The 14,986-nt window shown below is 38.8% G+C and overlaps 1 protein-coding gene across 5 annotated transcripts in view; it reads right to left on the minus strand.

Moving 5' to 3' along the window:
• Window positions 1–14,986, minus strand: part of LOC134227396 (putative uncharacterized protein DDB_G0277255) — a 115,692-nt gene that overhangs the window by 78,844 nt on the left and 21,862 nt on the right. The gene's annotated exons all lie outside the window — the stretch shown is intronic.

Genomic DNA, 14,986 nt, shown 5'->3' on the forward strand with positions numbered 1-14,986 from the left:
AAGTCAGGTGAGATGAGCTTCAAGCTCCAACCACAACTCTAATGCTTAGCGCGGATAATTTCGATCAATTGTCTAGCTCTTTGAATTCACGAAAACAAAATATACAAACACTCCAGGTAATGTTATTTAATGCTTATTGGCACGCAAACGACTTCCGTGCTTCCATGCGAATGTATTGCAACTTGAGTTTAATCATTAGATGCATCTTTTGCTAGATGAGGCAATCTTTACTAAGCAACGCCGCTGTGAGCAAACCATGAATGAGATTATTTCGGCGCTTTTTCCTAAAGTTAACTCCGATAAATGAGCCACAGCAAGCCGGTTTCATTGAACTGCGCAAGAAGAATCAATCCAAGTGAGGCGGCACCCATGGAGAGGGTCTCACGGGTAGGAACAAATTTGTGCTAAGTCGTTGCTACAGAATTTAAGTGTAAAAAATTTATCATCAACCAGCAGTAGCTAAATCGGGTGCTTCAACTTAGCAGATAACAAGGATGACGGACTGAAAATTACTCAGATGATTAGGTTCGCATGTGTGTGAATTAAGCGATTGAGTAATGATCAAAGTAAATGGCTTGGAACAAATTAGACATGGATTTCAACGGAGGAGACCGCTAATCAACGATGAATGCACAATAATTGCATTGCACGTCTCATTGTGACCGTTTGTGTCCGGTTATGAGATGAAAATTGGATAACACGTTGGATTGGTTGGTTTGTTAGGAGGGTTGTTACGGGTTTTGTTATGTTTTCCGCTCTAATGAAATGATATTTATCTCAGTGGATTAAATACCTGTGAATGATATCACGACACGAGTACCATGTTTACATTTTAGACTGTGATTTGTATGTGTATGTCTGAAAACAAAGCTAGCGGTTACTGTTTACATATTTTTGACTCAGTTATATCAATGAAAGTTTTCCGATTTCAAGATTTTCTAGCAACGGACTTTTTGAAATCTATTTCACATACTTTATGAAATATTTGAATAATAAGAAATATTTAAATGACAAAAGCTCTTTAAAATGATTAACGAAAAGATCTGCTATAGAGAACTCGGTGAAATTCACAAAATCTGTGATATGAGTTAAGTGTTCAGTGGCTTCCATCTACACGGATACTTATTAGACGCAATTTTTCTGAATACGATTTAACCGTGGATTATCGAAATAACAAACAAAGCATGTCAATGTTTAACTTCTAGGTGAGAGGAAAAGAAAAAGGTCTTTACCACTAGTTGTTTTTGTGGCGATAAAGCCGTAAAAAGTAATGAGATTTTAAAATGTTTCAGGCTGCATACTTTTTCATTTTTAAGACCCTTTTGACTAAAAGTCATTTTCCATAAACCTTGAATTTCATCTTAGAGGCTTTCGTATCTTATCTAGGAATTTGCTAAATTTAGGTCTTCCAGAATATACGAATTTACGTTTATGTTTTTCGCACACAAGATCTTTTCCCTTAAGATTTTATTCGCTTTCTAGTAGGGGGAATGACGGCTTTGGCAGGTTTTGTTCTATTATTGTCAGGGGGGTTTTTTACGACTGATTATGCTCAAATTTGGCCTTAACATTCTTTGCATATCAAAGAATATTGAGGCCAAATTTCATAAAATTCGGTCGACAAAAACCCCCCTGCCAATAATAGAACAAAACCTGCCAAAGCCGTCTTTTTCCCTATTCAAAATCTAATTTCTCTGCCTAAGAAGTTTTGTACTCGTTTATACTCGGGCCTCACGAGAACCTGCCTGATATTCACCAACAAAGAACTCTTCAAGCGGTATCAATCTGTTCTGTTTATCAGAATACGAAACATAATTTTGTTCGCCGAAAAAAGGTTTATTGGTGCACTCATATCTGTGCCCTTTTTCTAAAGAGGGAGCAAATGAGGCCGTCTAGCGATTCCTTGTCTTTTCATATTGCCATGATCGAGAAGCTAAGCCGTGGTCCTTCCCCGCAGCCTCATTGTTTTCCAGCTCCTTAGGGTCTGTCTCATTTGGAGAATTAAACTTAAAAGTGACAGTTCGAAAATAAGCAAATATCCCCGTCATAAGAATGGCTGGTGCTACCCAGCAATTCCAATAAGACATCGATGCAAAATGATTCGATATCTGTCAAAAGTTATCTTGCTCTGCGAGCAGGGTTATTCGATAATTATTGAAATGTCACTTTTAAGTTTAATTTCAGTTTAATCATCCAAATGAGACAGATCCTTAATGGCTTTTCTATGCAGTCGACTCCACTGCTTCTCCATCATGGCTTATGTTTATTCTGTTCACTGGTGCACCGTCACATCCACTGTCAATTGTTAAAATTCGAGCCTTTAAAGGCTCGAAGTGATCCTTCCACATGGTACCCACTATGGTCTTATTTGTGAGCAATTTTTCATTGCACATGACTGATGATGGCGCGTCTTCCTCAGTACGCCGTTGGTAGTCTCATAAACTGCATGGCGTTCTGCTTCATTATTTTCTGTGCCTAACCACTACCAACTTTTTTCTACCTGTTTTTTCTTCTCGTGGTGGATTTGTTTTTCTAGTGTTCTAGCTTTCTTGTACCGATCTCTAAAGGATGTTCAACAAAACATTTCATCACGGGAAAAAGGCTGTAAAAAAATACCTAGTTGACCGATTATATTCAAACTTCAGACAATTAAATATAACCTATTAGAAAGCTTTTGGATATTTTTTCATTCAACTTCAATACCATAACCGTACGCTCGCACCTTACGCTTTACTCTACTCATCGGCTTCTGTATAACATTTTTCTGCAGCTTCTTCTGTACGAGAACTCACTTTTTCTTCTCGTCTCCGTCAGGTTTGATCTCCGTACTGCCTGCTTCATAATAGCCCAGTATTCATCGATGGGCTTTAGCAGCTTCCCCGTGGTGTCCAGTAGACAGATTGGTCTATACTCCGAGGGAGGGGTTCCGGTTGGATTCCTATGCTTCGGCAATAGTTAGAACCAGTTTCTGTCTCGTCCATCTATCAAATCCATACTCGTCAAGGCATCTCTGCAAGGCTGTCCTGAACATTGCAGGGTTCGCCATGATCGCTACCTTTAGAGCGAGGTTTGGCAGTCCGTCGGGCCCTGAAGAGTTGCTAGCGGTGGCCAAAACTCTTGGCACGAACAAATGTCAAAAGCAAGCAACTCTTCGTTTGTCACCTGTACCACTTCGGCTGCACTTTGCGGTGCTGGGGGTCAGGGACTTGTGACATGGGACAGGAAGAGTACCTTGATAATGCGCCCGATTTAGACTGATTTGGGCTGATTTAATTGCAGCAGCTCATGTATGACTGAATCTGGTCGTACATAGGTAACAGTAACTAGGTTAAAGACTATTATTCTTCATTTACTTCACTATTAACTTTTAGGTATCAACAAGCAGATACGTATTTCGTTTTCTGGAAACTTCTTCAGTGTTTGTTATCGACTTATAAACACTGAAGAAGTTTCAAGTAGGAAACGAAATACGTATCTGCTTGTTGATACGTAAAAGTGAATAGTGGAAGTAAATGGAAGAATAATAGTCTTTTAACCTTGTAGCATTTCCCCTAAGACGCTCTAAAATAATTAATCATAACAGTAACTAATCTATATAATAAAAATGATATGGTCTGTGTTCGTATCCGCATAACTCGAAAACGGCTGGATGAATTTTCTTCATTCATTCAGCAGATATATTGTTTTCATTCCTACGAAAACCACAACTAAAATTGAGTAAATCCTAAAAAACTAAAATAAAGATACGGATGGAAATTTTGCATGGGGAGCTCAGAACGCGCATTTTCGCCTACTATGCAGGACAACGTCTGCCGGGTCGACTAGATTATATATAAAAATGAAATGGTCTGTGTTCGTATCCGCATAACTCGAAAACGGCTGGATGGATTTTTTTCATTTCTTCAGCAGAAACATTCGTTATCGTTTCCGACGGGTTTATATGATATTTCTTTATGCGAAAATCACGGGTAAGATGGAGTAAATCGTGAAAAACTAAAATTAAGAATCGTATGGAAACTTTGCATGGGCAGTTCACAACGCGTATTTTCGCCTACTATGCAGGACAACGTCTGCCGGGTCGACTAGTTTATAATAAATATGCTGCTTGGGGCGCTTCAACTTTGCCGGTAACCGGTCGGGGCGCTAGCCAGCCTCTGGTCTTCGCCATTACTATAGGCATTGTCCCAGGGGTAAGAGTTGGAGTTCTGGCAAAGGTGATGACCTTGATAAGGGCCAATTTTGCAGCTTTGAACGTTGAGTGGCGTTCATACCTCTCCTGATCAGGGCGAGCTCATTGCATCCTTGGCCTGGCCCGTTGACCGAAGGTCTGCGCTGCCCATGATTTTATAGTTGACGTAACAACTTTGAAATTTCTATGAATTTGATTTACTATACATTTACTGGGGTAATTCAATCGCTGGAACATCCACACGTTGCATGTTCCAAGTCTCTTCTAACTGTTTTCGCGTTTAAATGTATTGAAATTGCGATGTTTGTCCCTAAATCAACCCAAATACATGCGGGAGTCCAATGGTTGTTACGTCAACTATGTAATCATGGGCAGTGCGATCACAGCGCTCCACCAGTATGCTGGAGGTATACCGTTCCTTGGTGGGGCCCTCCTCTGCATACTAGCATCGCAGGTAGAGGTGTGCGCCGGTCCGAAAATTGGCGGCAGTGGCGTTTATCAGAATTCTAGTCGGCGGCGGCGGCGTTTTCAAGACTTCAACGGGAGAATCTTTTGAATTTCGTAGGAAAAATTTGATGAACTTCTACCGAAAATTCTCTGAGCTTCTCCAAAATAATTATATGAAAATTATTTTCGGATTTTCCATGGCAACTACTTTGAAGTTTTGAGAATTCATTAAAATTGTCAAGGAAAATTGTTTCAAGTTTCAACAGAAAAATGTTCAGAAAATCCACGGAAAGTTTTTGTTGAGTATTCTTCGAAATTTACACAGAAAATTCTTCAGATATTCTGCGGGAGATTGTTGAAAAAGAGGAAGGGCCGTTTGACCGAAAATCATTTGGCCGAATAATACGTCATGTCAAAAATCAAATTTGACCGAAAGTTTTTAATTCGGCTGGTGCTACCGCTAGGATTTTTCCGGTTTTAGGTTTCGTAAACTACCGGATAGGTATATCGCAACTTGCATGAGTGTTCTGTTAAAAAAAGTGCGGTTTTGTGATTTATTCTAAGAAATATACGTAAAAAAATGTGTATAATGTGGAAGCTTCATGGGAGCTAAAAGTCTCTCCCATTTTTTGGAAATGGATTAGTTTTGTGAGATTGTCTCATTATGTTCTTGCTATGTTTCCTACGATTATGTTTCCTATATCAAAATGAATACGCGCTGAATTGAATAATCTGGAAGTTTGCTTATGGATCCATTACGAAAATCCGGAAGAATCGTCCCTCCAATCACAAAACCGGTCGCGCACAACGACATTACCATTAGGCCGAGATTCAGACTGCATGTTCGAAACCGGCGATGACGACCGTATGGACCTGCTGGGAGCTCTTTGGTTCATGTTAATGGCAGCATGGATGGACGGAGATATACTGGAATACGCGGTGAGCTTGTTTCATGCTTCCTATTTCAATTTTTCATGCAAAAATTCCAACGGAACTTCATCATTTCTGCATTTTATGATGTTTTTGCAATCAGTGTATTGCGTTAACTCTTTTCTATGTTCGAATGATAGATGTTCAGTCGTACGAAGTCTGCATTAGGGAATGATCCTGTCTTTCGAATGTGTCCAAGGAATGCAAATGCACACATGTTTAGTGTAGGGATAATGTTGGAAAAATGGTAAGTAATTTATGATGAATCATAAATGCATTTCCAAATATTGATTGATTTCATTACTAAATACGAATATAGGAAGTATGAATGCACTTCAGATATCCATATGATATGTGGGTGTAATCACGCGGGGCTTATTGTATACGACTATAGCTTCGGAATGCTTGCGTTCTTGAAATGGGCTATAGGAGTCACAATAGAGCTATCACCTTCTAGCTCCCGGATCTAAGATTCTTGCAATTATATTAAATTAAAATGGTTGCACGAATATTTTATCCATAATGCCACTGCCAGACAGTGGGAGTTAGATTGTAATAACACACACACACATATCAAAATCAAATTTGACCGAACAGTAATACAACAGTTTGGCTAAAGCGATATACAACCGAATTGGCAATTTGGCAAGAAAACAACTCGTTCCTAACACGTCGTTTGGCCGAATAGGTTATAAGGCCGAAAATGTCGTATGGCCGAAATGATTGTTTGACAGAAAGGGCCATTTGGTCGAAAGTGTCATTTGGTCCAACGACCAATATGTTCAAAAGTATCCACCCGCCAAATGAAATTTTCGGCCAGATCGTCTTTCGGCCAAACGACCATTTCAGCCGAACAGCTTTTTGGCCAAACAACTTTTTCGGTATATTCGGTATTCGGTATGTCCATTTCATATAAATAAAATTGTCACCCAAATGGGTTTTGGCTTAATGGTTTGTTCGGTCAAATGACATATTCTGCCAAAAACCTTTCAGCCTTGTGTCTGTCGGCCAAATGGCCATACCTGTCGTTTGGCCGGAAGTCATTCGACGGAAAGCCATTTATTCGGTTAGGCCAAAAGTCATCTAGGCCGATCATCCATTAGGCCGAATTAAAAGTTTTTGTCCGAAATGGTATCAGGGTCGATAATGTTATTTGGTGGAGAGCGACGAACAGCCGAAAGGCTCATTAGGTCTAATTGATAAATTAACCGAAAAAGTTGTTTGCCCTAAAAAATGACAAATGACCTATTCAGCTAAACGACTTTTTTTATTGGTAAATTGACCAATTCAGCCGAAAGACACTTTCGGTCGAATGCCCATTTCAGCAAAACGACCCTTTCGGCCAATTGAGCTATTCGGCCAACTTTTTTTTTTCAGCAAAAGGAACTGTTCGATCAAATGATATTTTCGGCAAAATAATTATAGACTAGGCCAAATCTAGGCCTTATCAACAAACAATTTTAGCTATATAAGTTATAGAGGACTAATTTTGGTAATTTAAGCGCTAATGTTTGTTGGGCGTTGTGGCATTCGGCAAAATTACTTTCTGCCAATCGATTCTTCTCTGTTCAAAAATTCAATTTTTACGAAATTTTTTGTGGATATCAACGGGAAATCCTTCGAAATTAATACTCGAAGTCTCTCTTAGTTTTCACAGTAGGATTTTCAAATTTCAACGAGAAATTGTATGGAATTTTTAAGATATTTCCACGAAAAATTCTCTAGAGTTTTAACGTGATGTTCTAGGGATCAATCGGAAAAATCTATGGAAATTCCATTGAATCGTATGAATTTTCACGGAAAGTTCTGCAGACTTCTTCAATTTTGAATCGGCGCGGAAAATGATAGACCACCGGCGTGACAAATTTTAAACGGCGGCGCGCCGATGCAAAAATGTCGTCGGCGACGGCGTTCTAAAAACTATCGGCGGTGGCGGCGTGACGTGGCGGCGCACACCTCTAACAGGCGCGTGATAGAACAGCTGTCACCGCATCCACGGTTAGACTTTCGGTGTTAGCCTCTGTGGTATTTTAGAATAACAGTGTAAGATGGCAAGTGAGTAGATTGAGGTAGACGTGCAGTGTCATACTTGAAGTGTAAATAAAGAATAATGTTGTCGGTGAATATTTGTGAAAATCGTTATAAATAATATATTGTATTAAGGTATACCGGGAATATCACAGCCTCAAGTTCCAGAGTCGCTGTCGAAGCTTGTGGCCGTTCACCCAAGAATCTGCCGGAGATTTGTTGACCTAGGACCTAGCTGACACAAGGGCTGACCAAGTAACGGATTGCTAAATGGTCGCCATGGATGTAGCTATCGTCGACTCTCTAGTTCAAACCTCTGGTCAAGCCAGGACTAAAGCACGTTACATCAATGAGCGACTCGACCCCATTCCGGTGAAATGTGTTTGCCGTCATTGACCAACACTACCTCCAGTTTTGCTAGAGCCTCTAGCAAAGCCTGACCTCTCTGATTGGTACAGTGGCTATCCCACTCCACTGCCAAGGCATTGAAGCTCCCCACAAGGTCGGACGATAGCCTGTCGACCATTTAGGTGAAATGCTCTATTGACCGCCGTGGTAGGTCATAGCAGCTACAATAGAAAACTCCGTTGATCTTAGCTATGGCCACACCTTCGGTAGGCCTTTTCACGTTCCTATACTTAGTATACGTAAAGGCTTTAGGTTCGCTCCAAGAACAATTTGTTTATAAGAGTCCCGGAAAGCCATACCATATACCAGTCGAAGAATTGAGGAAAAATCTGTTTGCATGTGTGTATGTTTGTATGTGCGCAAAAAATCACTCATTGTTTGGCACTTATCCCGAACCGATTTATTTACTTGTAACTAGTTTCATTTGACGGGGAATCCTGGTCTTTTGATTCCTGTAAAATAGGCCCGATCAAACTTTGGGATCAAATGTTGTGTGTATATAAGTGTGTATCTTCAATCTAACCCCACTGTCCGAAGAAAACTGGAAGAAAACTGTCTGTAATAAAGTCAGCTTTAGCCCGGGAGTTAGAAGATGTTAGCTCTACTGCAGATCCAGTGACCCATTTCGGACTGCCTGGTAGCTCACGTCCAGTCCGAGGTCACATAAACTTGCAATAAGCCTCGCCTGTTTATACTACCATTATCAATTGGTCAATGGATCCATAAACAAACTTCCGAATTTTTAAATCCAGCGCCTATGTAGTTTTGAAATCATATTAAAAACATAAAACATACAATCTCACCAAATTGATCCAATTCCGGATAAACGAACTGAGGAAGCGAATATCACTTCTAGTGTCCACGAACAATTCCAGAGCTATTCTGAGCCAGGTATGGGAAAAATCGGTTCATTTAGCGCTAATCTTTCACTCACGTCTACACACAATCGCAAATTAGGCAACTGTACACGAGCCCTTCCGAAATTTTCAATTTCGATCGACTGCCGTTTGGCTTCATTTAGTAACGAATTATGCCAAAAAACAAACAGACAAAATTCATCACCGAATCTTTCCCACAGATAGCAAATGATCAGAGCCGTAGCGTGGACTCCCGGCGCCCTTGGCGAAATGTTTTTTGAGCGCCCCTCTCTTACCAAGGAAATATGTGCAATATTTCACAATCCAATAACATTTTAAATTCACCTTAAAGTTTTATAAATTTGTATTGCTCATCTTGTAGAACAGTAAGAATAAAAAGTTTAGTGGATTGAAGATGCTTCATATACAGTCGACTCTCACATCTCGATGTTGTACAAGATGTATGTCTCGATATTTGTCCCTATGTCGATGGTTTCCTCGGTCCCTTCAATCTACATACATTATGGCTTTCTACATCTCGATAACCTCCCTATCTCGATATCCCCCTATCTCTATGCGTTCTGATCATATTTTGTTCAGGATTAACTCTCCTTATGTCGATATGTTCAAATTTTATGGCTACCTACTAGACCATCTTTGAACAATAACAAACACATCAACAATGAGAAATGACATTTGTTTTGTTGTTGTTTTTCATAGCAACGAGCTTTTTTGGATCTAGTACCCATTTCAATTTTCCTTCCATTCCTCGGTCTCTCCCTATCTCGATGGTCCCTTCAATATCAAGATGTAGAGAGGCGACAGTAACCAGCAGTATATTAGGCGGTATGTCTCTGGAAAGTTTTAAATGTTGTGAGCTTTTACACTAATTTGCAAAATATGGTAAGATATGTTAGGAACTTGGCAGAGTCGTGGGCATTTCTGAATTTTCGTATGGAATCTGTTGGAACATCCAGGCTGAAAGATCATTAAAATTGCTGAAAGTTATTTACTTACAGCTCATAGTGTCCTAACGGCTGTTTCTTGCTCTAAATGGAAGGAACTGACGAAGTATATCGCAGAGAAATGGGATTTGAAAATCGTGACAAATCATATACAAATGTCAAATTGTTGGAACAAGAAAATCAAACTCTGAAGTGGATCGGTCGATGAACGAAATCGCTATCGGATTTCAGATCAAGAAAGATACAACATAAGAATGGATCTGTCAGTGGTTTGGAGGTACTTTGTTGGGTCAATAACATCCAACTTTGAAGTGGTCGGAATCGACATCGGAAGCAGGAAGGCCATGTGGTGAAATGAGGCTTTGATAGCACATGCCTTGGCACATGTTGTATGTATTGCGGATACATTTTGCTAATCTACGAGAGCTTTGAGAAATGATAACCAAAGTAGTCATTTGAGGAAGGCCATTATCACTGCTTATCGTAATGCCGCCAGGTCAAATGCGGCTATGATGATATTTTCGGACTAAATGAAGTTTTTCTGAATGAAATGAGCAAATTTGTCTTAAATCTACACCATCCTTATCCTTACCCCTACCCGATATAAGTCATTAGCGCAAAAGGTCTTTTAGAATATTGGTCAACACCTGTGGCTTTTGAATATAAGTTTTCTAGACTTTTTTTAGCCCCTTGTAGCCGGTTCCAAAAGGCTCAGAGAAACCGAAATGGCAGTCAAAGTTAAGACCAAATCATTCGACTTGTTTATTTGAGATAGAAGAAAGATTTGAGTTCTTGAAATATCTCCGCCATAGACCTTCGGACTTTGTGGTCGGTTTGTTATTATTTGGCCATGTAACGAATAAAATTGTTCTGTTTCCCATACCGTAGTTCTCGATTCCGGCGCCCCTGAAGGCTGGCGCCCTTGGCGGGGGCCAACCCGGCTAACCCCACGCCACGGCGCTGCAAATGATGCATAGCCGAGTATTTGTTTACATTCGGTTCGTAAACGAATGGAATCGCAATTGAGGATTCGGCAGAAAGAATCAGGCCGCAAAACGAATCATTGAGTCTAAATTGAATCAATCTTCTGAGTCCAACTCAGTGTTATCTGCTGCACTCACTACACATCGGTTCATTCTCATCTCTCGATTTCTTTTCGCACTATTTGTGATTTCACTTCTTCCTGCTGGGGGGCACTCAGTAGGTATGAATCGTTTGGTGGTTCGCTGTTGGATTGAGTAGCATTCATTTTGCAATCGTGTGTTCGCTGATGGATAGGGATAATCTGATGGATAAGATTTTAAATCGGTGTAGTTCGTGTGAGTGAGTGAGTTTTCCCATAGCTGTTCTGAGCAATTCGTTTTTGATCCATGTACATATTTCTGATATTATCACACAGCCACGCATATCTCACAAAAGACAACCCCGTATGCAAACTGCACAAATGATTTCGCGCACTTAACTAAGAAATACACTTTATTAAAGGTAACCAAATGCGCACATTTCAAACTCCAGATCACTTTAACTTTTTTCTTCTATGACATAAGCAAAATATAAACATCAGCCGAATCTATTTCTTTCGGGAACGAACAAAAACGTGACAGCAAATTCAAAAGCAACCATCCACGCCCATGGCTTGCTGCGATCTCCCAAACTTTGGGATCAAATGTTATTGCCAAAATACGATTTTTATCAAAAAAAAAAAAAACACGCTAAGAAAAGTTCAAGTTTTCTTTAGTATCTATTGGGGGCTGTCCATAAACCACGTAGACTCTTGAGGGGAGGGAGGGGTTTCGAAAAAGTCTACGTTAGTCTACGAAGGGGGACGGGGGGTATACCAAAAGTCCACGTAGACTTTTTAATTTTTTTTAATTTTTTGGATGACAATTTATGCAGCAGCTTTGCGGGAAGTTCACTTGTTTCATTTTTAAGGTTTTGTTTGGCTAAACTACGGCTTAAAACTATCATGGATTTCACCTGGAAATTCTTCTATGTTGAGCAGGAAAATTCTCCGAAGTGGTCTACAAAAACTTTCGATTTTTTTTTATTTCCACTCGGATTTATTGCAGATTCTACTAGAATATCTTTTGATTTTTGGAAGGAACTTCTATGGAAACGACAAGTGATTCTTAAGAATTTTCACGGGAAATTATGTCGTACTTCAACGGAAAATTCTTTGGAATTTACAAAGGAAGCATTTTGGAATATCAAAGAAAATGTCATTTGAATTTCCAAAAGCCATTCTTTAAAACTTGTAAGGTGAATTCTCCGAAATTTTCGCGAGAAACCCTTCAGAATTTCCACTGGCGATTTTCAAGGAAGTCCCTGGGATAATTTCGGTAATTCTTCGGAATTTTTGCGAGGAATTCTTTAGACATATATGCGAAACTCTTCGGAATGTCCATGGGAATTTATTCGGGAGTTCTAATGCAAATTATTTGGAATTATTGATGGAAAACTTCGGAATTGCTATAGAAATTGTTGAAAATTTCCATGACAAATTATTCGAGTTTCCCACCAAAAACAAAAAAATATTTTCAATTCTTGTAAGAAATCCTTTATTATTGTCACAAAAAATTATTCGAAATTTTTACTAGAAATTCAACAAAATTTCAACTGGAAATTCTTCATAATTTTCATCGAAAATTATTCGGAAAATTCTTTGGAATGTGGAAATTGCTCCAAATTTGAAACAGAAATTTAAAACATCGTAGGAAATTATTCCAAAATTCCACGGAAAATATTTCGAACTGTTCGTTTATAGTTTAAATTACCTCGGGAAATAATTTTAAATTTTCACTGAAAATAACTAATAATGGGAAAACTTTTGTATTTTTTATTGGATTTTTTATATTACGGATGATTATTCAACAAGATATTGCATGGAACTTATAAGAAAAGCATCGAAATTTTCACGGAAAGTTCTTTGGAGTATTATCGGAAATCTTTAAAGGTTATCAATCGGGAAATTCTACGATATTTCCACGAAAAACTTATTGAAATGTTGACTTGGCACTCTCGGAATTTCAACCCGAAATTTCTCGAAGTTCTGAAGATTGTTCGGTTTTCTACTAATTTGAACCGTCGTGGAGAATTATAGTTCAGATGCGTTACACATTTAAGGCAATGGCACGCCTAAGCAAAAGTTTTGTTTGGTCTTTATTTGAGAGGTTATACAAAAGTGTCGGCGGCGGTGGCGCACACCTTCATGAGGAATTGAGTTCAACAGAAGTTAAATTGGCTTTGAGATTTGGTTTCGGGAACTATGGACAAAGGATTCAATTTAATTACGTTTTAAATTGCTTTTTGATTTTGTTGGATTTTTTTCAGTTTAATTTTTATGTTTAAAATTCGTATTTTATTGTAATATTTACACACTGAAATTATTTTGAATACCGCCATCGGGGGTGACAATGGGTCTGGAGGGTGAGAATGGGTCATCGCTTTCACCGGCAGTCTGGAGGTCGTAGAGCAAAATCGTTCAAAACGGTCTCTTATATTTTAGTCTTCTTGCCTTCAGATACATTCAATATATTCTACAAGAATTCTAAGTAGTTGAAACGGTAGCTGAATTGCTTAGAACGTGGTTGATCTCCATATTTTTAAAATCGCATATTATATTTTGTAAAATTTAGAAAAGTCTCCGTAGACTTCAAAGGGGGGGAAGGGGTTTCGTAAAAGTCTACGAAAGTCTACGAGGGGGGACGGGGGGATTTGCAAATGTGAAATATCGGTCTACGTGGTTTGTGGACAGCCCCTTGGTGGATTATTCAGATTTTTTTTTGTTACCGGTCGACCCGTGGAAGTGTGAGAAAGGAATTTGTGGGGACCCGAGCCGAGCTATATTGGAAGTCTTTTTCTTGATGTTAACCCACCGATTTGCAACCCGTATACTATATACTTGTGAGTAAACGATCGGGCGCCTTCAAATTTGATAACATGATAGAGACATAAAACAAACAATAAATATATTTGAATATTAAATTATTCAAAGCTTTTAACGGTGTGTAATTGTCGCTGAATATCACAAGCAACAAAAGAGAACAGCGATAACGTCTTTGTCTAAATCTGCACAGGATAAGGACAATATTACATGCAGTTTTACCCGCATCGCAGCAAATACAGTAAGGTATTTGTTGCGAACTTTTAGAAACCTGTGGTTATTTGATTTTTTTTTAAGCAAAATTGAATTCATGTCGACAGATGGCTATTTTCATGTCTAAATATCGATAACAAATAATTTGTTATCCGGTAACATCGTCAAAAACCGGCAACTTCTTTAGATGCGCGGCAAACAACCATTGTCCTATTCTGTTGCACTTGGGACAAACACTTGTTGCGATTTTGTCAATGTTATTGTCATTGGCAATTGTTCACTTTTACATTGCTTGGACCAAGTTGGTACTAACACATTTAATTCCACCACTTGCTTGCGATTTTACGGATTCGAATCCAACAGTGACGCCATCCTCAGTTTCTCTTACTTGATTATTTTTCAGTGTCTCGTACGTATTCGTATTCTATATTTCATGCTTTATTCAACTTTAAGCATAAAATATAGAATATGGCTTCATAGTTAAGGTCGAAATACACTGCCCATGATCGCATATTCGTAATATTTGCATTTTTGTCGATTTTGAGTTTAGGAATCGTGTCCAAGTTGTTAGTTCTTTTTAGCAGACTAAATTAAATCAGAAAGTTTGTTCTAGAAAACCTGAAAAAAACTACCAAGTTATTTTGTAACATTGAACAAAGTGACCGCATAACAGTAACACTTAAAAATTCGTTCGCTAGTATGCAATGTCCCTCGAACGAAAAATTTCACAATTAATTTGCCCTCAAATAACAAGTAACTTAAATTACGCTGTTGAAGATTTCACCTAAGCAAAGTTTTCTGCGATTTTCAGATAATTTATTAGATATTCATACTGCTGCATATCACAAACATGAACGTTCCATTTTTCTCATGCCTACTTTTATCGATTGTTACAAATATGCGATCATAGACAGTAACAAGGGTTAGACAAGAAAGTTGAGAACGGCACAAATTTATCGAAATTCAAACTAGCATAACTTTGTTTAAGACAATCCTATTTTGGTGGAAATGGAACCATCGAGCGCAGAAACTGTCCTAGTTTTCTTCGCTCATCTTGTTTTTTTTT

Source organism: Armigeres subalbatus, chromosome 3 (genome assembly GCF_024139115.2).
Source record: "Armigeres subalbatus isolate Guangzhou_Male chromosome 3, GZ_Asu_2, whole genome shotgun sequence".
In the NCBI taxonomy this organism is placed as follows: Eukaryota; Metazoa; Arthropoda; class Insecta; order Diptera; family Culicidae; genus Armigeres; species Armigeres subalbatus.